The following is a 26,195-nucleotide window of genomic DNA, read 5'->3' as shown; positions in this document are numbered from 1 at the left end:
CCTGTCCGATGTCGAATCCTCTCCCGGTCTGAGTCCCGATCACTCCCAAGTCCTGAAACGTACAACGCCGATCCGTTATCTCTTTCGTCTGCTCGATAAGAGCAGATCATCCCGACGAGCGTTGATTTTCGCTCATAAAATATTACATATTTCAAGAACTCCGGAGGAATAAAACTCGAAGACCCAACTTTCTGGCTGGACCCAAGAGAGTTTATCGAGTGATTGATCCTGTACCACGTTGTATTTTTGACAAAACCGCGACTTATCGATCAATCCGTGACTTTATGATTACGCCGAAGAAGCAAGGCGACGAAATCTCGCGGGCAATGATCTCGAAAGCTACTATCGATACGGCTGATTTTTCAGGAATTATGTGGTTTTGGACCTTAAAACGAAGGTATTTCTGGCTTTTCCTCAAAACGAGCGCTATTGGACGATGGGTCCAATCCTACCTTGAAAGGAAGTCGGAAAGATGATAAGACCTCTCGATCTGCCCAGAGTTACACAACATCAATATTTTTATACAAATACGGGTAAACGATGAGTTCATCAAAGATGCGTCTACACGCATCGCAAAATATTGCTAAAAATTAAGGTTGATAAAGAATGCCTGGAAATACACTACTGTATTTAAAAGCTAAGAATTGAAAATGAGAGCGTGACTGTACACGGCAGCTAAATTACCTAATTTTAATATTAAAAAATAAGGAACGGCGAACATTATTTTCATGTATTGACCCTTTTAGTGCGGAACAACGATATGTCGTCGTTTTTCATGTGCTAACGACTTCGGGTGGCACTAAAAATTTAAGGATCGCTTTTTTTTTGGGAGATATCGAATTTGACCACAAGTCATTCGCTTTGCGTTCGTTATTTTCATCTATTGACCCTTTTAGTGCGGAATAACGATATATCGTCGTTTTTCATATGCTAACAACTTCGGGTGGCACTAAAAGGGTTAAGTATTTAAGGATCGCTTTTTTTGGGAGATATCGAATTTAACCTCAAGTCATTTGCTTTGCGTTCGTTATTTTCATGTATTGACCCTTTTAGTGCGGAACAACGATATATCGTCGTTTTTCATGTGCTAACGACTTCGGGTGGCACTAAAAGGGTTAAGTATTTAAGGATCGTTTTTTTTTTTGGGGGATATCGAATTTGACCACAAGTCATTCGTTTTGCGTTCGGCATCAGAAATAGTGATATCAGTGGTAAATTCAATCCAGAGTCGGAAAGGGGTCTGCCACATGTTCTGGAAATGTCAAAACGCACTCTGCGCACGTTCTTTTACCATTTGGAGGAATTTTAGTGCCGTGCAGTCTCGTAAGTCTCCTCACCCTCACTCTTCTGAACCCCAGCATCCCTCTTCACTCGAGGACCATCGAGTTCGTCGGCCGTACGCATTCAGAGTCATTATCCTGATACCCTCCGATGAAAGGTCCCTTCGTGTTCAGGATCCGCTCCTCTTTATCACGGGAGGAATTGTGCACATGGACAACCCCGAGGCTACCTGTGTCACCGATAAGTTCCCTCGAAACTCTAATCCGAATGTCGTAGCGATAACATGTGGAGCCGAGCTTCTAAAAACCGACGATAAATCCCTAGTAGCACAAAATATTTGTCCTATTTTCTATATATTTAAAGAATATCGTACATTTTGCAAATATTTAGCAGAGATTTGAAATATATGCAAAACATTTACTTCAGAATATTATCTCTACAATATTTATATAATATTAGCTCCATGTGTTTTCATAATATTTTTCTATCAGATATACAAAACATTTCGTTTCATTTTAATACAAGTATTAATTTCTTTAATATTATCTGCCGAATACATTATGTATGTTTATAAATTATTGAAACTAAATATGTCATTGAGATTTTCAACAAATATTTCAGATATTTAGCAGATTACAAACAAATATTTAGAAATTATTCTATGCTACTAGGAATGAAGTGCAATAAATGCAAATAATTCAGCAACCTATATTACCTTTTACCTGTACGCCTCGCTTGATAAATGTACCCACAATTACTGCCATTGCAGACAAAAAATAATTTCCATCTTTTTCTTTCATTTTAATCTATTCCAACAGAACGAAACTACATGCCGTAGGTCGAAGTTAGGTAGGTGCACCACGTGGTGCATGTATGATATTAAATTTGTCAAGGTCGGAAATGAATTGGCGCATGATTGGAGAAACGAGAGATGACGAATCTCCTTTAGAAATTCGATCCTCGGAGTATAGTCCGAATTTTTTTTTAATTTTAATCCATTCCAACAGGACGAAACTACATGCCGTAGGTCGAAGTTAGGTAGGTGCACCACGTGGTGCATGTATGATATTAAATTCGTCAAGGTCGGAAATGAATTGGCGCATGATTGGAGAAACGAGAGATGACGAATCTCCTTTAGAAATTCGATCCTCGGAGGATAGTTCGAATTTTTTTTAAATTTTAATCTACTCCAACAGAACGAAACTACATGCCGTAGGTCGAAGATAGGTAGGTGCACCACGTGGTGCATGTATGATATTAAATTCGTCAAGGTCGGAAACGAATTGGCGCACGATTGGAGAAACGAAAGACGACGAATCTCCTTTGAAAATTCGATCCTTGGAGGATAGTCCGAATTCGTCTCGAACTTTTTGGTCCAGGATCGATCTTCCCGCTGAGCTTTTCGCGTCTGAAGTCTCAGCAGTATTTTCTTCGGGGCTCCCACACAGAAGCGGAAGTTGCACAAGGACGAATTCTCGAAGCTCGGAAAGCGAGATTTTGGCCGACACGGTCGAGGGGATGAATCCGCGGAGCTAGGAAATTTGGGGGTTGACGACGAGAGGGTTCGCTCCTGGATACAATGGTAGCAATTAGTGGCGTGTAAGATTTTAGCCCGAGGCTTTTCTCGAGGGGTCTCCTCGCGGTCTCACGGTGCATCTCGTCGCCAGGAACTTTTTCACCCGGCTGAGTCTTTCACCAAACTAAAGGGGTCACGAAGTTGTAAGCTCGGATTCCCGTGCTCGATCGCTCCCGAAATTATTCGCCAAAGAGTTCTCCGGATAGTGGTAAGACTGCGACCGAATGCTAATGGACCTACCAAATTGTGCAAGTAAATGGTTTAACGCGTCTAATTGACATTAACAATTCTAAGTACAAAATGGAGGTACTGCTGCTTATATCATGGGTCTGGCTATAATTTCAGTTTCTACTGTTCAATTCTATTCAACTTGTATTATATTTTAAAACCGTCTAGTAAATTATTAATTTTATTTTAGGATCAGTTTAATAATCCATGTAACACCTTAAGTATTTTTCCTGTGAAATTGTAATTCCTCCATGTTTGTCTAATTACCAAGCAAGAATTTTATATAAATTCAGGATCAGGACGGAAATCACGAAAGTTACAAAAGTAAGGTATTAAAATCCTTTTATCGGTTGTGCAATCTCTAACGATTGAATGTCCCAGCGTTTTTCCTTTGAAATTGTTCAATACGCGTATATGCGTGGGGGCGTTGTATGCGTATCACGGCATGTGGGTCCACGCTGTAGAATCTAATTTCATATTTTTATAGCATATAGAGGAAGCAATAAATCCGGATTAAATCAACGTTACGAATACCATATACGGTGGCTACATCCGTGTCGAATTTAACAGCACATTTTTTTTTTTTCCAGAATACAGAGGCTACTACATCCAGATTAAATCAATGTTAACACCACGCACGCTACGTACAGATTGAAACCATCGAATTAATCACAAGATCGTTTGGTAAGCAAACATTCTCATAATAATTAGTAACGATCGATTTAGAAGCTTAACCCCTGTAGTTGAAACGAAGTCACGTCCTTTAATCCCGTAATTTGTGTGGTACCCAAGGACTAGATCCATTACATGCCTCCTCTTGTAATTAAACTCCACATTCTGAACTGCACACTATTCTGCAGTTTCGTAACTTAGATCAGAAATTTAGAAGCCTTATTTGTAAGAGCGAAAGCAACGACGTAAACATTGGTCGCATCGAACGCACCATTCGTGCAACCTCCAGGACGTGCGCACGGCTCTTTTCCCAATTGTGCCGAGACACGCACACACACGTGGGTGGCGTTGTGTGCCCTATCGGTGAAGGGTTCAGCAAGTAGTAGGAACCAGAACTGGGTCAGGCCTGGACGGCTTACCCTGGTCACATCGGGGCCACTGTGTCAAGGTGAAAAGGCGCGTTACTTACAACTCCGCCGCCTCTTGAAGAACACCCTCCTTCCTCTTGCGATTCGCCGATCGCTTGACCCTAGTTGTCAACGCCTGCGTGATCTCGTTAAGGTGATGCGAAAGTGGCGTCGAAGAGGTTTTGTTTATAAAACTTTTCTCCCAATTAATATAGAATAGTAGAATAATTTTAAACTTTACAACGTGAATAGGGAGACTATAAGGAAGGTCCCGAAGCTCATGAAATTTCAATTCTTTTCAAATTTGTTTATAGGTATTTTAAAAATAGTTTAAAGAAAATGAAATTTCCCGAGATTCAGGACCTACCTTAGGGTCTCCATATTCACGTTTTGAAGTATGAAACGATTTGAGACATCCACTTCGGAGAAAAGTTTTATGAACGATTGAGCTTTCGGGTGCCACTTTCACATCCCCTTAAGGTTTGTTTGAACGTTTAAAATAATTATTCCTTGATTCTGCAGTAAACATATTGAATTATTTTCGATTTCGAAACAGTCCAAAGTAGAATCCAGTTTATATATAAATATAAAAACATAGCATTGTTTGGAAAATAATTGTGTAAATAATAATGTAATTCTGACATTATAAAAGTCTAATTTCTTGAGTGGATTGCAAAGGACTCTAGGAAAGGATTTAACGAATTAAAATAAAATATTCTGCGGTGCGTATCACGAGTGCCTATTGAAACAATCTGCGGGGTGAAAATAACGAAAGCTAATTTATCGTAAATATTAATTTAAGAAGCTGGCGTCTCCAATGAATTATTCAAATCGGAAAAAGGCCAGGGTGCTGGATTCCGTTCTTTCCCACATTTCTCGCAGGAGCGAGAGAGATCGCATCGTGAAAATAGAGATTGACCGAGTGCCTAGAGTTAGAGAGAGAAAGAGCACGATCGGAATTAAAAACTTGATTAAATATCAGAAATGCAGAGTCGTTGCCAAAGAGGTGAAACGTAAATAAAATATTTCATTTGTGGTTTAACGGATATCTCTTTGCCGCGCCTTTTTATTATACACCTAACTATACAATTTCATTTCTTCTTGACTACATATTTTCTACCTTTTTGCTTCTGCATAGAATATATAACAATCTGATAACGAAGTACCATCATTTTTAAGTATGCCAGGATATGAACACGCTTTATGAATTAACTCGCACCTTAATATTAATTAACTGAAGCATTGTTTGGAAATATTCCACATACCCGAAATACCCTAATCGTAGCTTATTTATTTATAAATCTTGGGGCTGTTTAATACATTTACAGCGTATTTGACACTACGGACAACTTCGTTGGACAGGGTATACACCTGTCACCCCGTCGTTCTGGCTTCGCTCTTTCGCTTCAATCAGAGATCTCTCTTGGTCATGTATAGGGTTCGTTTTCAATGGCGCCGCATCAACCCCTATCGATTTCCACGTCACGTCCAAACCAGCTTCGCATTTCTCACTTTTCTTTCTTTTTTTTCTTCTCTTGTTTGCCTATTAATAATCGAATTCTCTCGGGTACCATTCCTGGGGCATCTTCCCCTTTCAGATTGGCACGTACCAGTCGTTCTTTCTTCTCGTATACATACGCGATGGGAATTCCCCCCCCCCATGATTTTCATGACAAAGATTGATAGAAGGCAATTCTCGGAATTCAGGTGAATACTCTATGACGCGTTAAGATGAGATAAAATTAATAGAAATGATAGAGATCGCAAATCGACGCTTACTGACTATTGCTATTTCGCTGATGACGCTCTTTCAGTCTGATCCAATACATCATTGTCGTGTCGATTTTATTGTCATGCTGTGCACTAATATCCACAAAACTGCCACGATTGATGGAAAGTAATTTGGAAGAAGTAATGGGAACTTTATTTAGATGCATTACACTCGAATTGTTTGCAAATGTGATAGTAAATCTGTCGTGTAGTATTGCTGGGAACGATGTGTGCAATTTAAAGAATCATTTTGCTAATGGTTCATAATGCTTTGAAGTTTAATTTCGAATTTCTACCGCACACCGAATGGTCTTGTTATCTCGTTAATGGTATCAAGCGCACGACGTTAGTTGAAATTAATAGAACCATGCACTGCGTACACCGTAATACACGAACGGCATAATTTACAGGGTGTCTCGTATCATGATAACCGACCAATATGTTCACACACATGTCATTTCACTCTGCAAGGTTTTGAATGCCCAACTCGACGGCACAATTGTGAGAACGGATCGATATTACGAGAGAGAGAGCCAATTTAATTAAATTTATACCCTCATGAAAATGATATCTGATATCGAAGGATACAAGGCACACCATGAAAAGGTTTCATCGAATATTCCTTGTAACTTTAGAAGTGTCGACAGTGAATCGGTAAAAGTTTGGTCGGAGGAAACAAAAGCAAGCTATTGTAGCAGAACATTGAAAGCAGCGGAGCCATTGTTACGTGAAAATGATTGACGGAATCGAGAAGTGAAAGCTAAAATTCGTCGTTTGATTTTACTCGTCAAATTACCCTTATTCTGTATGGGATGGATCAAGTTTTCGAAAATAATATGCTCGCGACGTCGAGTTTAATTTCGACCGACCGAAATAATTTGCTTGCGGGAAAGAATTACATTCAAATTAACGAGACCGAAACGAAATATTGAATTTTGCCCACATTTATTCGCAATACCAGAATAATAGTACGTAGAAACAAATGAAATTTGGCGTTCGAACATTGTTCTCCCTTGTCGGGAAAGTTCTTACTTCCGGAATCGGACATCCGTTCGCGACAATCCAAAGGAAGTTAGTTAGCCGAAAATCTCCGCCTTATAGAAGTGGAGGTGGTATATAAGGGTGGAGATGTCCAAAGGAGGTTACACAGAGATATCTTCTCTCATTAAACTTTCCCGGAAGTTCTCACCGTGCAAGTATAGAATATATTGTATCATTTTGTCGCAAAAGGGAGAAACAACAAGATGAATAAAGATCCCATTGTAAAAAAATATGATTCGCGGCCACCACGTGTGTTGGACGATTAAGACTGTAGTAATTACAATAATTTTAAGGAGGTGGTATGTAAGGGTGGAGATGTCCAAAGGAGGTTACACAGAGATATCTTCTCTCATTAAACTTTCCCGGAAGTTCTTACCGTGCAAGTATAGAATATATTGTAGCATTTCGTCGCGGAAGGGAGAAACCTAAAAATGAATAAAGATCCCATTGTAAAAAAATATGATTCGTGGCCGCCACGTGTGTTGGACGATTAAGACTGTAGTAATTACAATAATTTCAAGTTACAGTTTATTTTCAAATTTCTCAAATCCTTAAAATATATCATACGAAACCAATCGTTTGTTATCATCATAACGCAGGAGGATAAATGATTAATAATTGTTGAAAATGTGGTATTTATTCGTCACGGCCCAATATCATTATAAAAAAAAAAAAACTGGTTTATGTTAACTAAAATGCACGACAAGAGGTTTACAAATCAATCACCAACCATGCAAAAACCACCCCGTGTCCTCGCTCCTTAAAGTGAGTAATTCTTTTCTCCCCCGTTTTTCAACAACTTCCCCTCCTCGCATTTCAACAAATTTCGAGTCAAGATATCGTAAGGTTAAACAAAGAAGGATTAAAGAACGGGCGTAAAATTGAATAACATTGATCGAAGAAAATTCAAAACTTTGATCGTTTATAGAAAAAAATTTTCCACGCTCAAATGAAGGAGGCCAATATGAAATACATGATTTCCTCCCGTATTTATTCCCGAAATCGGAACAACGACGTGCACGGAAAAAAAACGAAACGCGACGCAGAAACGCACCCTCTCTTGGCGGAAAGAGTTGCACCCGGAATCGGATATATATCCGAAATGATTCGGCGGGGGTTGCGCGCGCCGAAAATGTTGGCGAGGCCACGAGCGAGGCTCGATTAAAATGCAAACAAAACAACGAGGGAAGTCCGGAGGGTCCGCGGAGGGTCGGGGCGGGGGTGTGAGAAAGAGGGAAGAGCGGTATGCGAAAAATGACGAAGGCGGCGGCGGCGGGGTCCGGGGAAGGGGAGAGAGAGGGAGAGAGAGACGGACCGATGGGGTGGGAGGGTGGGGGGGTGGGTGGATACAATACTGGGTAGTTGCCAGATGGCGCATTGCGCCCGAGAGGCCACCCCCGAGCCGGCCGCGTCGTGCCTACCGCGGGATTCCGAGTGTTACCGGAGTCATGAAGATCATTCCTTCGAAATCATGACGCCGGGAGCCGCGGGTGAAATTGGAATTTCGGCCACCAAGGGTATATGTTACTTCGTTCCGTCGACCCGCGCCTTTGGGGAAGGCATAACTTTCGTTGACATTACATCGTAGTAAAGCTATTTCACGAGAGAATCACAGCTTCCCAGGGATTTTATTTGGACAAATCTCCGTATATTAATTGTTAATGACTGAACTAGTTACCGAATTAGAATTCAATATCCTCCCTGGCGTTATATTCATTTACCCGCGATGCAAGGACTACGCAAGCGTGATCTAATCGTGTTTATAAAAACATATATTAATTGTTAATGACTGAACAAGATACCGAATTAGAATTTAATATCCTCTCTGGGGGTATGTTCCTTTACCCGCGATGCAAGGACTGTACGCAAGCGTGATCTAATCGTGATAGTAAAAACGTATATTAATTGTTAATGACTGAACAAGTTACCGAATTAAAATTCAATATCCTGCCTGGCGTTATATTCATTTACCCGCGATGCAAGGACTGTACGTAGAGCGTGATCTAATCGTGTTACTAAAAACGTATATTAATTGTTAATGACTGAACAAGTTACCGAATTAAAATTCAATATCCTGCGTGGCGTTATATTCATTTACCTGCGATGCAAGGACTGTATGCAGAGCGTGATCTAAACGTGTTAGTAAAAACGTATATTAATTGTTAATGACTGAACGAGTGACCGAATTAGAATTCAATATCCTCCCTGGCGTTATTGTCGCGCATTACTTTCATTTATTATATATAATACTAGGCGCGAGACGGTACCGTGTCTCCTGATAACACGTGTGAAAAAGTGAGGCTTTTTCGTCAAGGAAAGACATCAGCATTTTAATTAGATGTCGGGTAAAAATCGAGTTACAATATGTGAAAACGAAGTTTGTCGGTACTAGAATAGCGAGATTTTAAGAACGAAGACCCCGATACGTCCTACCGTAACAAATACTAATTTTGTTAATGTGCTCGATTTAGATTATCCACGTCACCTTTCGATTTAGAAGACCGAATTTGCTACTAGCTTTTAGCGGCCAACGGCGGTAAATTTTCTAGAGGAATACCGACATACCGACGTAGATTATGCCATCTCCCAATCATGCGCGAATTGCGCATGTGATACACAATTCGCAGTACGCGCATTTTGGAATGGATCGTATCCGCATTGCGCGCACATCTATTCGACGTATCTGGAGCAAGTATCCGTACTGGCAGGGTCGACATTCTAAAGCCCACCGATTTCAAATTTGAAACGTCAAATACCACGTTTGACATTCATTACGAATTATCTCGTAACTCTATTCCATCATCGTGAGCCTCCCTTTAAATCGTCCGCCGCGCAGTAAACTATCATTACGTTCATAATTGCCATACCGAGCAGAGATAGAAATGCTATAAAATATTAATTCACTTGATTAGAAAGCGCATTTAACTTAGAATATAAATTCGAATAGATTATATATCCTATCTTTAATGCAAATCATTTTAAGGAAAGTCGGAAAGTGTCGATTCAAGAGTGACGGTCCAAAATGAAACATTGAATATAATTTGTTTTGTCGAAACTGGTCATGTGGAAGTACATTTGCAACATTCTGCATAGAAATTGAAAAATGATAGGAAGGTTAGCTACCAAGTCAGGAGCGCGTTTGATCGGTATAAAGTTGTCGAGCGGAGACTTTCTTCTGTTCTTTTTTACGAAGTTTATTATTACAGTTGGATTCCTTCCTCGCGTTCATTTCGCTTCCCTGGAGGAAACTTCGTCTCCTTCTATAGTACAAAACAGCTTTAAGGACATCCTAAGCTAGATAAGTAAGAAAGTTCCAGTCAGAAATCGTTCACAACTGTTAAACCTATTTCTTTCGAAATTCATTTTTTCTCACCCTATTTCAGGATATCTCGGGAATGGAGAATCCGATCGAGTTGAAATTCAATCTTCATTAAAGCGTGAGCGTCTTCGTTAAAGGATTCTTCAAGGCTTCGTCAGAAAATCATTACGTCCTTTAACGTCGCTTCTATCATTTAAGAAAATCCAGCAAAACAGGGTTTCTTAAAAAGTAGCCTACATTTTTTCATAAAATTTCTTCAGTTTCCCGCAAACGTTCAGTACGAAACTGCATCAGGTTTGAAAGTCCCGAAAAATAAGAAATTCAAATAGAATTGCACAAGTGAAGTTGTACATAAATCAACGCCACGAAGAAAAGTTTCTTTCACTTTCGTATCTTTTTCGATTCAACGTTTCCCGATACATGTACGTGTAAAGTTGCAAAACTTTTTAACACAATTACACAAGAATCTACCACCACATACTAGACAGACTTGCATAACCACCGCATAAAAACAAAAGCTTGTAAATCCATCGGCTTAGTTTTATCGAATGGTTAAATGTGGAACTTTTTTAAAAGGGGATTTTATAAAGTTCTTTTGAGAGCATCTCATATAAGTTTTTCCCGAAAATCGACTTCTTCACTCATCGAGGGCATCTCCGAACAAGTCCTCCACATGTGGGTCACATATCGAGCCTTCATTTACACAATAGGGCGTCGTTTCATGAAACGTTTCCATTTCACAAATAGCGCCGATTATTTGTACCGCTCAGGGTACCATTAGAGAATGGCGATATTGCCGATTCGCCGCTGTCAATCGAGTGCCTTTTCCATTGAATGAAGGATCATCCTTGCTTCTCAAAGGGCACTTACGGTTCAATTTATTAAACGCGGAACGCGGCCGGTGCACTCTTGTGGGAGCAATTCCTTGTAATATCTCTTTTACCAGCTCACCCGTAGACCGCACCCGTTGCGGTATTTCAGTACCTCGAGATCAGCCGAAGCTTATTTCAAATTAATTTTAGATGTATGCAATCGACAGGTGCTCGATGCTGAGGGAAATAGCCACGTCGAAGTGATTCCAGAAAACGTACCAATTAAATCGAACTTAAGGTCAGGTATTATTTTTATCACGTTTTCCTGTGATTTTTTTCAATACCGATAACGTGATATTGTAAAAGCCAATTAAAAGAGGAGGGCACAATTAAGCTCGATAAAATCTTTCCGATGACAATAACACTCGCGCAATGCCGCCTGATAATTTTACCATACCATGTTTGAAGATGGTATTTATTTTACTACTTATGGAAGATAATATTAATTTCACCATGTAATGCAATGTTTTAGTAAATGCAACTCGTCTAAACAACAGGTTCATCTGCGATTAAAAAATTGTGGTGACATTTTTCACGCGAGCAAACTCTTAAACTCGAAAAGATTTAATAAGATCCTCTTTCTTTGCGTCTGCCGTATCAGACTAGATCTGGTCGTCGCAACCGCTGCCGCGGTAACGTCACGTATATGCAAATGAAGTTTAGTAGCAGAAAGGGTGGGTAGAAAAGGTTCACTTCGCGTTAATTGGTACGCCACTATGGTAAAATTTTATGGGACGTGCACTTAACTAAATTCATTCTATTACTATTAATCCGCACTTTTGCGCGCATGAAGCGATAATAACTAGGAACTCTAAAGACATTCTACGGCCATGAACGGTTGAGCTTGTAAACATTTTATTTGTTTTTAACCGTTCCTCCTTCTGATCCACAAGTTTCCACAAATTTCCGTGCATTTCATTGCATTACAATTTTTGACATTCAATTTTATATTGCATGCAGCATACGTCTACACGTTGAAGGTGAAATAAAACCCCCCTCAAATCAGTCGATTCGAATACAAAACTTTTTTTTAAGGGTAAAAGACCAAACTGTCCGAAACTTTGACACATGACTCGTGATCGTCTAAGAATTATCCTAACACATACAAAATTTGAATTTTTCGAACAAATTTTTTAACTCAGCCCAGGCCAGAACCAAAATGGCTTCGAGCTTTCATATTTCGATTAATATACAATTATCGAAGGCTCTGATATGAGAAACGAAAGTGTCAGGACAATTTTACGATAATTTAGAACACTCTGGTAATCGATAAACTCGCATTTGAACGGGCTAAAGGCAAAAGAAGTGTCTTATGCGCTTCTATGCTAAAACAATGGGAATACGAGGTCTCGGAGTGAAAATTTAATTGACCTGGAAATTATTGTACGAAAATGACAGGTGGAGTATGCCATTTGGTACAATACCCAATATAATTCGACACAGCTGTCAATATAAAAACCAACGTCGGCATCGTAGGCATTTATAAGAATCTTCTTTATCGACGTCGATCAAGTTCCTCGACGTGTTTCACTTCACCTTAAGCACCAAACTCCGTGCATTCAGGTTCCGAGTCCGTAACGTACCAAAATGACCGACCCAACCCCCGGAGTTCGTCAACGAAGAGACGTTGAACACGGCTTGCTCATCGAGGCGAAAGGGAGACGTTACGTTGTTCGTTAACGAGTCAAAGTGCAGGGGCTACTATCGGGTCACCCGTTAGGTGGATTTAATATGGGCCGGGATCGTGGGGAATTTCAAGCTTGCCGCATTCTGGACTCGACCTCGCGGGCTTCCCTTAACCATAGACAGAGAGAAGGCGAAGAGCGCAGGGGATGGAAGGTCACGGAGCGAGGGAGCCAGGTGCAAGAACGACGGAGGAAGAGCGACAAAGACGGCCGTGCGATGAGCCAGCGGGAGGGAGAAAGACACGACGGGAGGAAGAAAGGAAGACCTCGGAAAGGAGGGAGAGAAATCGCGCAAGAGAACCTGCGGTCCTCTCTTCTTCCCGGGGTTTCATCTTCGGTGATCTCCATCCGTGTCGATAAACGCGTATTGGTGAGCTCGCATCCAACTGTCATACGCATATCGGGGAACTAAAGGCGAAGTGAGGATGTTGGGAAGTGTTCATCAATTCGCACGTGTTCAACCGAGGTGCTATTCACTTGGAAATCGAAAAAAATTATTTCATTTCTTAAGAAGTGATTCCATCCAACCGCTTTACCCATATCAAGGCACTAAAGGCGAGGTGAAGATGTTGAAGAGTGTACATCAATTCGCACGTGTTCAACCGAGGTGCTATTCACTTGGAATTCGAAAAAAAATTATTTAATTTCTTAAGAAGTGATTCCATCCAACCGCCTTCCGCATATCGGGGAACTAAAGGCGAAATGAGGATGTTGGGAAGTGTTCATCAATTCGCACGTGTTCAACCGAGGGGCTATTCACTTAGAAATCGATAAAAATGATATCATTCCTTAAGAAGTGATTGCAATTGATTTCATACGAAAAACGGCGATGTTATATATCAGTTAGTGATTTCTTGCATCAAAACTTTCGGTATTAAAGTTTCAGCGGTGTTCAACGATTCCCTGTGATTTCCAACAATGTTTCAGTGATTTCAATCGATGTTCTATGATTTCCAATGATTTCCAATGATTTCTGAAATGTCAAAGCTAATTAAACAATGACGAATAAATCACCAATAAATCGCGAATACAAGAGTAATAGGAAAAACTAAAAACCTGGAAAATAAAACTAAAACCTGAACAATTAGAATTTACTTACAGGTGAAGACTATAATAATCACGACGTGACGTTAGTTAAACGAGCAAAACATTTGACAATTCAAGTATAACATGCAGGGTACTAAGCCCTAAATTTCAACGATTTCCTGTGATTTCCAAAATTCTGTTCACGATGTTTTTTGCATCAAAACGATTCAACGATTTGATGTTTCAACATTTGACAATTCAAGTATAACATGCAGGGTAATACGCCCTAAACGCGTGATTTCCAATGATTTCCTGTGATTTCCAAAATTCTTTTCCCGATGTTTTTTGCATCAAAACGATTCAACATGACACAAACGTCTGCATCACAGAAACATTCCAATAAGCCTGTTAATTTCGTTTGTACCTCAAACTGGATTCCAGGTTCACAGAGCCGTTTGTTCTTGCGTTCGGTGAGTGCGACCGAGCCCTAACCGATGTTCCTCCCCTGTGGGAGGGAAATGCGGACGAAGTAGGGCTCCCGCAACGCGGTGATAGCTTTCGGCGCAGCATCGCTAATCCCCGTCAAATGCAAATCACCCACGGCCCGACAATTTTCGCATGTCTCGGTAAGTTCGCGCATGAACGAAGCCGAAGGAGCGCCGCTTCGTTACCTCGCGATGGCTGACTCGACTTTTACTCACCTCGAGTTAACGCTCTAACGAAGCAGTTCCGAAATCAATTGAATCAAGGTGAACTTTTAATTACACCGTGCCCCCCGCAAGCGTGTAAGAGGTTATATATCTAAGGAAGCAAAACAAATCGATTTTACGAAACATTTTCATTTTTGGACATTCAAACATCAAAGGGAGATCAATTACATGGCCCAAGTATTGACGTCCTCACCTTAAACCACTCCTCAAACTTTAAACGCTGGTTTCTCAAAACTGTCCATATTTGTTTTCTGAATGAGAATTGTTTAAATCGGCTACGATAAGGACATGTAGTTTAAGGAATTTTTAAAAACTTTTATTTCAGACTTGCAAGAAAGGCAAGGCATCGAAAATAAAGAATTATTGTACCTTCTCTTTTTACCAATGTTCTTGAAGTTTGACACTTATTTTATCAATTTCGTTGTATAAAATTAATTACGCACGATAAAATCATGAATATCCTTGTCTCAATCTCTCTGGACTTAGGTAACTCTCAATTTGCACGCGATAAAAAATCGGCAGAATTTTGAGATGAAAGGTAAATTTTACAAGCTGGAACCATGAAAATTACTTGCATCAATTTTGAAGAAGTTTAGGAAGAATAAATGTCATGAAAGACAAAGGTATTACTAATTCAACTGGTGCGTTCATCGATACAAAGTCTATTATTCGAATGATTTGACTCGATGCAAGAGTTGAACTTGAAAAATACGAACTCTGCAACCTCGGTCGACTCGCGGACCTTCGCTAATCTCCGTGAAATGCAAATCAAGCCCTTGATGGAAAGCCCGCCCATTCCAGCGTTCTCGTTAATGAACGAAGCTTAAGGGTTATCTCATTTATCCCCGCAGTGAAATACTGTACAACTGTTGTCCATAAAGTCGACGCACTGATGGAACGTGTTGGAAACTCGTTAGAATTGGATCAGCCTATGGGTATGAAATAGTGCTGCTCCAATATTTCACAGCGGAATAAATTATTTCAATTAATTCCCGTGATTTTTCTTCCGTGTCTGGGAAAACCTTGTCAATTATTTTAAGTTAAGGATAAATTCCGGGAGGAAATTCGCAAGACTGAGAAGAATATCCATCAGGCTCAGAATCAGTGTATCAGTATGAAATTGAGCTGCTCCAATATTTCACAGCGGAATAAATTATTTCAATTAATTCCCGTGATTTTTCTTCCGTGTCTGGGAAAACCTTGTCAATTATATTTAGTTAAAGATAAATTCGGGGAAGAAATTCGCAAGGCTGAGAAGAATATCCATCAGGCTCAAGAAGGTATCCCAGGTCGATCTCTCCGATTTGACTTCTTTTATAATATGTTATAGTAGACTAAAAACTAAGCGACACGTATTTTTTTTTATCTGCTATTAAACACTTTAAAGGGATGAAACCACCATCCAAAGTACGGCCTGTGAGGGGTGGCTCACCCGTTAATTTTTTTTGTTTAATTGAAAAAATTACATTTTTCATTTCTCGTTATGAGAAAGCTATTCCAGGTGGATTGGTTAAAAAATATTGTTCTTCTGGGTGAACTGCCAAATCGCCCCTTGACATGCCTTACTTTGGATGGTGGTTTCACCCTCTTAAAGTGTTTAATGGCAGATAAAAAAAAATACGTGTCGCTTAGTTTTTAGACTACTATAACATATTATAAAAGAAATCGAATCGGGATATCTTCCTTGTTAGCAGGGCTCAAATCTAATTTTTTAATATGCGCCCAGCTAGAAATTGGCTTTGATGACGATATACCATTGAATGATTTTGTTCCATATTCTCATATTCTCTCTCGACGAGAGAGGGAGGGAGAGATTGTCACTCTCGTTTCCGCACGGTCGCACCCTGATGGTAATAAAGGTCGGGTGGAATCACGAAATGATGAGGCATCGCGTGTGTACCGGCAACTGCGATCGAACTATCCGTTCGTCAGAGCTTGCCGATTGCGCGTCACGCTTATTCGGGTCGCTAACTTTCGATTAATTAAGGATACCTCACGGGATCGAAAACGAGTCAACGGCCTGCAAATTATGCCCCGCTTGCTTACTCGCAAGTGCACTTCGTATACTTCTCTAAATGCGAAATGAATGAAATACAAATTCAAATTCGAGGTCACGTTTTCATTCTTTATGATCTGTCTGTTGCAAGTGCACTTCGTATACTTCTCTAAATGGTAAATGAATGAAATTCAAATTCAAATTCAAGGTCATGTTTTCATTCTTTATGATCTGTCTGTCGCAAGTGCACTTCGTATACTTCTCTAAATGCGAAATGAATGAAATGCAAATTCAAATTCAAGGTCATGTTTTCATTCTTTATGATCTGTCTGTAGCAAGTGCACTTCGTAACTTCTCTAAATGCGAAATGAACGAAATTCAAATTTAATAATTGCTTAACGTTCAATAATCATTTTGAACGCAAAAGACATTGCTACAATTTCTGCAATTGGAATCTCATTTGTTGTGGAAAATGAACATTACATAATGTATATTACATAATTTACACATACATCATCCAATATATGCAACACTATGCATGCGTTAAAAGATAGCCGGCTGCTTAATGGATTTTCGCGTCTGCCCTCATTTTTTTACACATGCACTTTACGTGTACTACAGATCACGTTCATACACGTTCAATGAATAATATTTAAAAATTATATACGGAGATAAATCCACAGATAGTCCGTAATAATTTGTGTTTTACGTTTCTGCATCTGACATGCAAATTAATATTATACACGTATGCCTTCCATATCACGTATCCGGAGGGTACTAATATAATAAAGGGAAACCGCATCTAAGTACATGTATATTATATATCTATAAGCGCACGGTGCTCATCAGAATCAAGGTATACAATAGATTTAATTATCGAACATGAAGATAATGGCACTACGCTTTCCGAAAAGGCAAATTGCGCTCCGTTCAATTAATTTAAGTCACATCATAGCATCAAAGGTAACATAATTATACCTCGTCGCTGAAAGGATTATCCCACCCACTCTACTTCCATCACTCGCATGTTTCATCCCCCACGTACCAATACTCACCGAACATGTCGCTTTTAATAATGTGCAGTATCGAGTATGAATTCAAGATGTCTAGAGAAATAAATTCAAGATATCTAGAGAATTATGTGAAATTCACCCAATTCCATCGAATATTTAACCCCTTTCACCTAACAGCTACTTCATGTAAATTTATTGATACAGCAACAAACAACCGAATGGGGTGTTAATCATGCTTATGACGGCCGAACAACATAACTATCCTATACATTCAGACATCATCCTTTATTTTACTAACAATTTTTAATTTTTAATATTTAAGCTCTAATGTAATATAACTATCGCATTATCCCCCTTTTCAAATCCCAAATGAAGCTCCCGGGACAACGCGGACATGATAAATCCCTATCGTTATTATACATATATATGTATGAATATCATTGCGTACGTTCGAAACATAAAAATAATATAAATGCCTATCGTTATTATACATATATATGTATAAATATCATTGCGTACGTTCGAAACATAAAAATATATAAATCCCTACCGTTATTATACAACGTATAAATATCATTGCACACGTTACAAACATAAAAATACGTACTCCTTATTAAAACCGAATTCGAGTCTCCCCCTCACTCTGTTGCGTCTATACGATTACCCCTTCACAATCTCTTAAAATCAAACCAAGCACCCTTACCCACGTACCTCCGGATATCTTGCAACGCTTCAAACATAATTTCCACAAATTCCCTATTCAAGCTTGGTAACACCCTATCCACCCTAAATTAAAAATGCAAAATGAACGAAAAAATCTGATAAAAAATCCGTTCGTCAGCAAATTTCCTATAATATAGGCGGGGCACTGCACGGTATATGTATTCCGAAGCACGAGGATTGCGAGGGGACCAAATCGCCCCCGCGTGTAATCCGATTTGTGGGGATGGGCTGTGTGTGCATGTCTGTGTGTGCATGTATCGGGGTGCGCGCACGTGCCAGGGTGAATGCACGTAACGCCTCTCGCGTCACTCACGAGTACCCGGGCTGCGGAGCGCGCATGCGTGCTCGCCAAGAGCGAAATCGGAGCGGTGAGTGCGCGTGCCACATACGAGTCATGGAGATGTACAATATAAATCTAATAAGAGGTACGTAGAGACGATATCGCGCTAACGAGGTTTAAGGTGATGCGGAAGGCGGTTTTAAATGGTCATCTGTGTGGATACATTTTTGTATAAAGATGGATAAACCGATTCCTCTGAAATGTTAACACGTGATTATGGGGTTCTAAGGCCGCTTCTGGAAAAGTGAAAAAACGTACATCGAAACAATATTTTTTATTCAGCATAGACCAGAACTAAGACACATATTTTCACCATTATTCCCTCTTAGAACGTTTTAATGTAAGAATTCAGGGTGTCAGGAACCATGTTCAATCATTTAATACGTGGTGATTAGACAATGTTACGTATTCGACCCCGAAGAAGAGGAAAGAAGTGTCTTCGCAAATTTGAGGTGTTCGACGTAGGTAACTCGTGCTCTCGAAGGGAAAAGTTAGTTGTCACTGAATATAGAAGATGGAGCCATAACAGATTAGACTGTGAAAAATCACAAATCGAGAGGATTTCTTCAGTTGTATCTCGATTTCTTCCTGTTCTTTTTACCGAAAAGACACGTAGAGTATGCCATCTCATGTCATTCACAACGTAGAGGGGAACTCGCAAAAATTTGAAATTTCCTAGATGATCACGAGTCACGTGTCAAAGTTTCGGACAGTTTGGTCGAATAACCTTAAAAAAAAAGTGTTGCATTCGAATCGACTGATTTGAGGGAGGTCGCACTTCACCTTAAGGCCGGTTTTTCGTTTTCTGGTTTCGAGTTTTCAGGCCGCACGCCGACGCGGGTCGATGCGCCCTCTCGCGAGCACAGCCCCGCCGAGGGGGTTGTGCTCGCGGAGATGATGCGAGTCTCATCAAACGCTTCGCGATGCTCGGCTCGGTCTTGAAACTTCGTGGAACTTTTCCCGTAACTATCGGCAAGTCAAACGAACGCGTCCCGAAAGTGGGACGACTTTGGCCAGGGTGCGTTCCTCGCCCCTAGAGCGCCTCGGAAAATTACCGCTGCAGGGGGCTGCAGTCGATAGTAGAAAGTCGTAATGGATCGTCGGTAAGGTGGAGACACAGGGTATCTACATCGATCGGTAAGGAAGTTACGAGGATGAGAAAATGAGCGTTTGCTGAAATTTCTCCTGGAACAGGAAACGGGGAGACCGAGTGGGAGATGGCATTTGCTTTTGGTTGAATGATAGGGGTGAAAGTTACGTAGGTGGATGACGGTTATGCGTCAAAGGACGGTATTGACTTTGTTGTTAATGGACGGGCATTTCGGGAGAATTATTTACGAGGTGAAAGGGTTGGATTGGCTCGAGGGCGTTAATTAAGGCGGGGAAGATTTATGGGGACCGATGGGAAGCACGGGGTGTCCTGCGTGAAACTCATTTTCTCGCGCTTCCACTTCTTTCTTTGTTTAATGCCTTTTAGGACTCTCAGCGATTCCTCTTCTCACCATTGATAACGAAATGTGTATTTTATTTTATTATACCACTTTACTTTACGGCAAGATCTATTATGTTCGCCAGCAGAGAGACTGTCGATTGATCCCAACTATATGAAGTCGTCCCATTCGTAATTATTGCATGCCCCTCTAAAGTGTGTATTACCCCGTTTACTCCCATAACAAATGACGAGGGTACAATTGCAAAGCGGTTATCGATCACTGTGACCACCGTGACAGTCAACGTGTTAAGGTGAAGTGAAACACGTCGAGGAACTTGATCGACGTCGATAAAGATTTTTTTAAATGCCTACGTTGCGGCGTTCGTTTTTATATTGACAGCTGTGTCGAATTATATTGGGTATTGTACCAAATGGCATATTCCAGCTGTCGTTTTCGTTACAATGATTATAAAGAAATCGAAGTAAAACTCCAGAAATCCTCTGGATTGATGCTTTCTGGGGCCCTAATTGACTGCAGAGGGTTCTAAATTGTCGTAAAATTGTCATGATCCTTTCGATTCTCATATCAGAGCCTTCGATAATTGTATATCGATCGAAATATGAGAGCTCGACGCCATTTTTGGTTCTATCTGGGCTGTTAAAAAATTTTTTCAAAAATTCCAAATTTTGAATGTGTCAGGACAATTCTTAGACGATCAGGAGAGATGTGTCAAAGTTTCGAACAGTTTGGTCGAATACCCTTAAAAAAAAGTGTTGTATTCGAATCGACTGATTTGAAGGGGGTCTCACTTCACCTTAAATAAACGAGGAAAGCATCGCGTTACTCGGCCACACGATCCTGGTTACTCCTTATCAATATGACCTCCACGTCGAAATTCACTGTATCGCGATACACCCTGGTGGTCATCCTGACCTGAAATTCGCTTCAAAGCTTTCGAGATGGCACGTACCATTGTGTTGCGGCAAAGCCGTACCCTAAGCCAGACGTAATCACGGCCAACTCAATTACGCGGTTTAAATTGACACTAAGCCTGTGTGGACGCCGAGCTTATATTTAAGCGAAATGGATTTGAGGAAATTCGACCGTAGGTTCATACGTGGAGTTTGCTCCTAGCCAGTCGAGAGCATCAGCCCAGAGTTTAACGCACCCGAAAGGAAGCGCGAGGACTGTAAGCTCGGGAAAAGCTTTCGAAACTTTTCTCTCCGTGACCCGATCGTCCGGGCACGGCAGAATTTCTGGTTGGTTTTGCAAGCTCGATACCCCGGATCCCGTCCTTACTCCTCGCGTCCTCGACGTCGCTCCTTTAACTTCGCTTTCGAGGGATCTGCTCCATCTGCAAGTGCATCTCGAAGGAAAGGAAAAGACGGGTCCCTCTTGAAAGTTCATCGACTTCGAAATTATTCCACTCCAATCTCGTCGATTTCGTTCTCTACTTCATTTGTTAACATTTTATAGACTGCAAAAGTCATTTACAACGATTATCCGTTTCCGAGTAAGTAATTTCTTGGTTGTTAAATTCAGCCAGAGGGCACAAATCTGTCGAATCTGTTGGTATCTGTTTCCGATGTATGCAAATTTCCCACGAATGCGTGGGTGCCTAGTTAACCAAGTCCAATTGTTCTAGCTTCGCCCTTCTGGAAAATCGGAATGGGGAATTTTCTTCCATGCTTTTGTTTTTCACTTCTGGAATATTTTCCCGTATTTTCCCATTACCTCGATTATTCCGTAAATATGTGTTTTGGAACAATCTTCTTTATTTCCGAACCACATCGTTTATTGGGAACATCGCGCAATTCAATTAAATTGAGAATAATATTTTACAGATTGTTATCCGGAAATTTACTGTTATTTTGGGTATTCACCAAGGATAAAATTTGTTTACAAATGTAATTAATAAAAAAAAGAGAGGTTGAACGATCGTCACTTTCACGCAACGATTCCGACAAACGTTCGAGTTCACCGAACCTGACAAATAGAGCGATCCACTAACAAAGAAAAGTAATACCTTTATAGTTAATTAAAATTGATCGAACGGAAGGAACTTTATTGTGACCACCTCTCGATTCGATATTGTTGGTAAATAGAGCACTACGTCAGAGCGCGGGTACGGGGCAGGGAGTTAAAACGAGAAGTTGTCCCCATCGCAACCCGGAAATATCGGGAAGGAACGTACCCAAAAGTGCCAGAGTCCTTGCCGAGCTTTCAACAAATCCCCTGAGAAGTACGAGCCCGAAGTTTTGTCCGAACGGAGATTCTACCAGAGGTAAACACATCCTGCTGAAAAGCGGCGGCCACGATTCGGACTCCCTTCTTTGGTGGAATCCGAGATAGCTCCCGCAAGAACTCTAATAGAATCTGAGCAATCTCTCTATTCCCAAAGCTTATTGTCTTATTGGCTAGCTTCGAAATCCATTTAGAAGACCAAGCGGCGCCAGACAATGCTTCGCATTCAACAAGTAATGAAGCTCACCAATTCCTCGTACACCCACCTTTCTCCGAAGATATCTACTCGATATCGACGACTTCATTGAAGCTTCACAATGATGAAATTACCAACGCCCTTGGAATTTCGTAATAAAATTCCATTCCGACAGCAGTCTATTAAACGAGATATCCGTCCTTTTGGTATTAATGAAATTTGTACCAGTATATTAAAGCGAGTCAACTTTCTCCGACATACCGGAAATGTCATGTACCAAGGGAGAATTTTCTACAAATTGTCGAGGTTATTGAGAGGGTTAAATGATTATACGTAATGTCCATGGACGTTGGATGTATGGATCTCAAATACCGATTCGACTGTGCAACCAGAAAAAACAAGGGACACTCCTTTTCTCTCTATTTCCCTCTGATTTTGCAAAACAGATGCGTAGCGCAATATGGCGACGGACTGTCTGGCAGCAAGGGAGAAGAAGAAAAGAATTGCTCCTTATACGTTCTCTTTTCTTCTCCCCACAGTCATAATAATATCACGCCGGGAGTGATTGAATGTTCGGAGTCCATATATCCTATATCCATGATAACGTCTGTATAGAACGTCAAACGCATCCTCGAAGATGCGACCCACAACTTTTGGGACATACTCACAGATTAATGTTATAAAAAGTCATATTCCCAGGTTAATCCCATAGAAATGCACGTTCATATTTTAACCATTTGCCTTGGAATGACGTGCCACGCATGTCGAGATGTCTTTGTCACAAAATCGCCAACGACCTGCTGTACACGTCGGCAGGCAATTCTCACAGAAGTAAACACGACATGCGTGGCACGTCAACTGAGATTATTATCACTTTTTTATCACCAATCGATGCGTCGTTATATTCTCGTCAAAAAACTATTAGAAGTCCCAGGTCGAAAATTAATTAATTCAGAAGGTATAAATCTTTTCCCGATTTCTATACGGCATCGAACACTGAACTCCTCGCAATGAGTTGGAGGCGCATTCACTAACACGATGCACCTGTTATCGTTATGTATGATAAAACTATTTACGCGATAAGGAAGACTATTATCTTCAACCGTACAATCCAAATAATCTCTTAACATTATTTCAAGAGCAATGTAACATCTCATCGAGTTCTGAATTCCATCAGGAGTGTACCTGAACTCTACATACTTATAGATGCAGAAGCGACACAGAAAATAGATGATAAGTCCATCCAGTACGTTTCTGTTCATCCATAAGCAAAAGCCCCAATCGAGGATCGAAGACACGAGGATAGAAGTTGACAATGAAACAGCTGATTTCACCTCCTGACCGGTAGATTGGATGCGTCGTTATATTCTCGTCAAAAAACTATTAGAAGTTCCAGGTCGAAAATTAATTAGTTTAGAAGATATAAATCTTTTCCCGACTCCTATAAGGCATCGAACACTGTAGCGCCTCGCAATGAGGTGGAATCGACTGTTTTTGCACGCGCATGTGTGAATTTCTTGCCAGCGCAAGTGGTTATGTACTTTATAAACTATCACTTTTCACTAACACGATGCACGTATTATCGTTATATATGATAAAACTATTTACGCAATAAGGAAGACTATTATCTTCAACCGTACAATCCAAATAATCTCGTAACATTATTTCAAGAGCAATGCAACATCTCATCGAGTTCTGAATTCCATCAGGAGTACCTGAACTCTACATACTTAAAGATACAGAAGCGACACAAAAAATAGATGATAAGTCCATCCAGTACGTTTTTGTTCATCCATAAGCAGAAGCCCCAACCGAGGTCCGAAGACACGAGGATAGAAGTTAACAATGAAACAGCTGATTTCACCTCCTGACCGGTAGATTCGATATGACGACGTGCGTGGCACGTCGACTGACATTATTATCACTTTGCTTTGCAAGACTATTAATAAACAAATGTAGTATTTATATTTTGTGCAATTTTATCGCCAATCGATGCGTCGTTATATTCTCGTCAAAAAACTATTAGAAGTTCCAGGTTGAAAATTAATTAGTTTAGAAGATATAAATCTTTGCGCCAGCGCAAGTGGTTAAGTACTGTATAAACTAACACTTTTCACTAACACGATGCACCTGTTATCGTTATGTATGATAAAACTATTTACGCGATAAGGAAGACTATTATCTTCAACCGTACAATCCAAATAATCTCGTAACATTATTTCAAGAGCAATGCAACATCTCATCGAGTTCTGAATTCCATCAGGAGTGTACCTGAACTCTACATACTTAAAGATACAGAAGCGACACAAAAAATAGATGATAAGTCCATCTAGTACGTACCTGAACTCTACATACTTAAAGATACAGAAGCGACACAAAAAATAGATGATAAGTCCATCTAGTACGTACCTGAACTCTACATACTTAAAGATACAGAAGCGACACAAAAAATAGATGATAAGTCCATCCAGTACGTACCTGAACTCTACATACTTAAAGATACAGAAGCGACACAAAAAATAGATGATAAGTCCATCCAGTACGTTTTTGTTCATCTATAAGTAGAAGCCCCAATCGAGGACCGAAGACACGAGGATAGAAGTTAACAATGAAACAGCTGATTTCACCTCCTGACCGGTAGATTGGATATCGAGAGCGAAACGAGAAAACTGCAAAACGCACACCGTCCCCGGGTCGCCTAACGTAATTGCCGGTCTCAAAGAGGAAGACAAGCGTAACCGTAGATAGGAGTACTCGAGATCTCCCAAATCGGTTGGTCATCCAGGGCTTAATTGCCCGTAGATTTTCACATAAGTGGGAGGAATTCCGAAAATCAGTCCGACAGCCCGTCCTCCAGGTCAAACATTACGTGAAATCGGTGTCCGTTGCGGTCCAACTCCGGACAATGAGCTTACCGACCACGATCGTAACTCCCGAAACAGCGATGTCGCACAATTGGCGTACGTCAGGGTGGAAGCTCGGTTTCGAGCACCACAATGCGCGAACGTCCAGAGTAACGCGTCGAAAGGGAGAAGTAATGATACCCTTATCGTCACTTACCGGCAACACTGCGGACAATTGTGTCTATTACCGGAGGTATTGTCGGTCTTCGAGCTTTTTGTACGTCCGACGAATCCGGGTATCGGGATTAATGGTTACTCCCGAGAATAAGGGAGCTGGAGAGCGTCTACGGGATCCAAGCTTTCTCTCGTCGCTATGGAGGCCACTTGGGCGGCAGTAATCGGAATTATATATGTATATATATATACGTATGTATGTATAGATATTCAATGAATATAGCGAATACGGCAAATACTTGGCCCGACAATAGCTCCCGGATGCTTGGCAACATTCCACCTGAGTAAACCGGAACCCCTCTATGTGATTACAGGTGCCGGACCCCCCGGCTGAAGCTGGTCCCGATGGATCCAGACTTTCCCGGATCGCGGCTTATCTGGCTTTCCCGAAGGGCCTCGGATTATCGGGGCTCTGGTTTAAAACTGCTGAGTCGCGATTAGGTGGCTTCGGCGGGAGCTTTCATGGGACAACAGGTCGCGATTATGAGTCCATTATGCCCGCGATTACCGAAATGCGTGTTCGATATTTCGAGGGCGGGATTATCGGAGAAATAACGCGTGGTGGACAGAGTATCGAAGTGACTTC

At 40.7% G+C, this 26,195-nt stretch overlaps 1 protein-coding gene across 1 annotated transcript in view; it reads left to right on the top strand.

Moving 5' to 3' along the window:
- The first annotated feature begins 3,698 nt into the window (after positions 1-3,698).
- Positions 3,699-26,195, top strand: part of LOC105703946 (synaptotagmin-6) — a 120,194-nt gene continuing 97,697 nt past the window's right edge. Inside the window, exon 1 of the mRNA XM_012432761.1 lies at positions 3,699-3,769. The gene's annotated coding sequence lies outside the window, so the exon portion shown is untranslated. The remainder of the gene's footprint in view (positions 3,770-26,195) is intronic.

This window comes from Orussus abietinus, unplaced genomic scaffold, assembly GCF_000612105.2.
Source record: "Orussus abietinus isolate OABI.00-Male unplaced genomic scaffold, Oabi_2.0 scaffold36, whole genome shotgun sequence".
NCBI lineage: Eukaryota > Metazoa > Arthropoda > Insecta > Hymenoptera > Orussidae > Orussus > Orussus abietinus.
The sequence above is the reverse complement of the archived record's forward strand: the minus strand, read 5'-3'. Positions and strand labels throughout refer to the sequence as shown.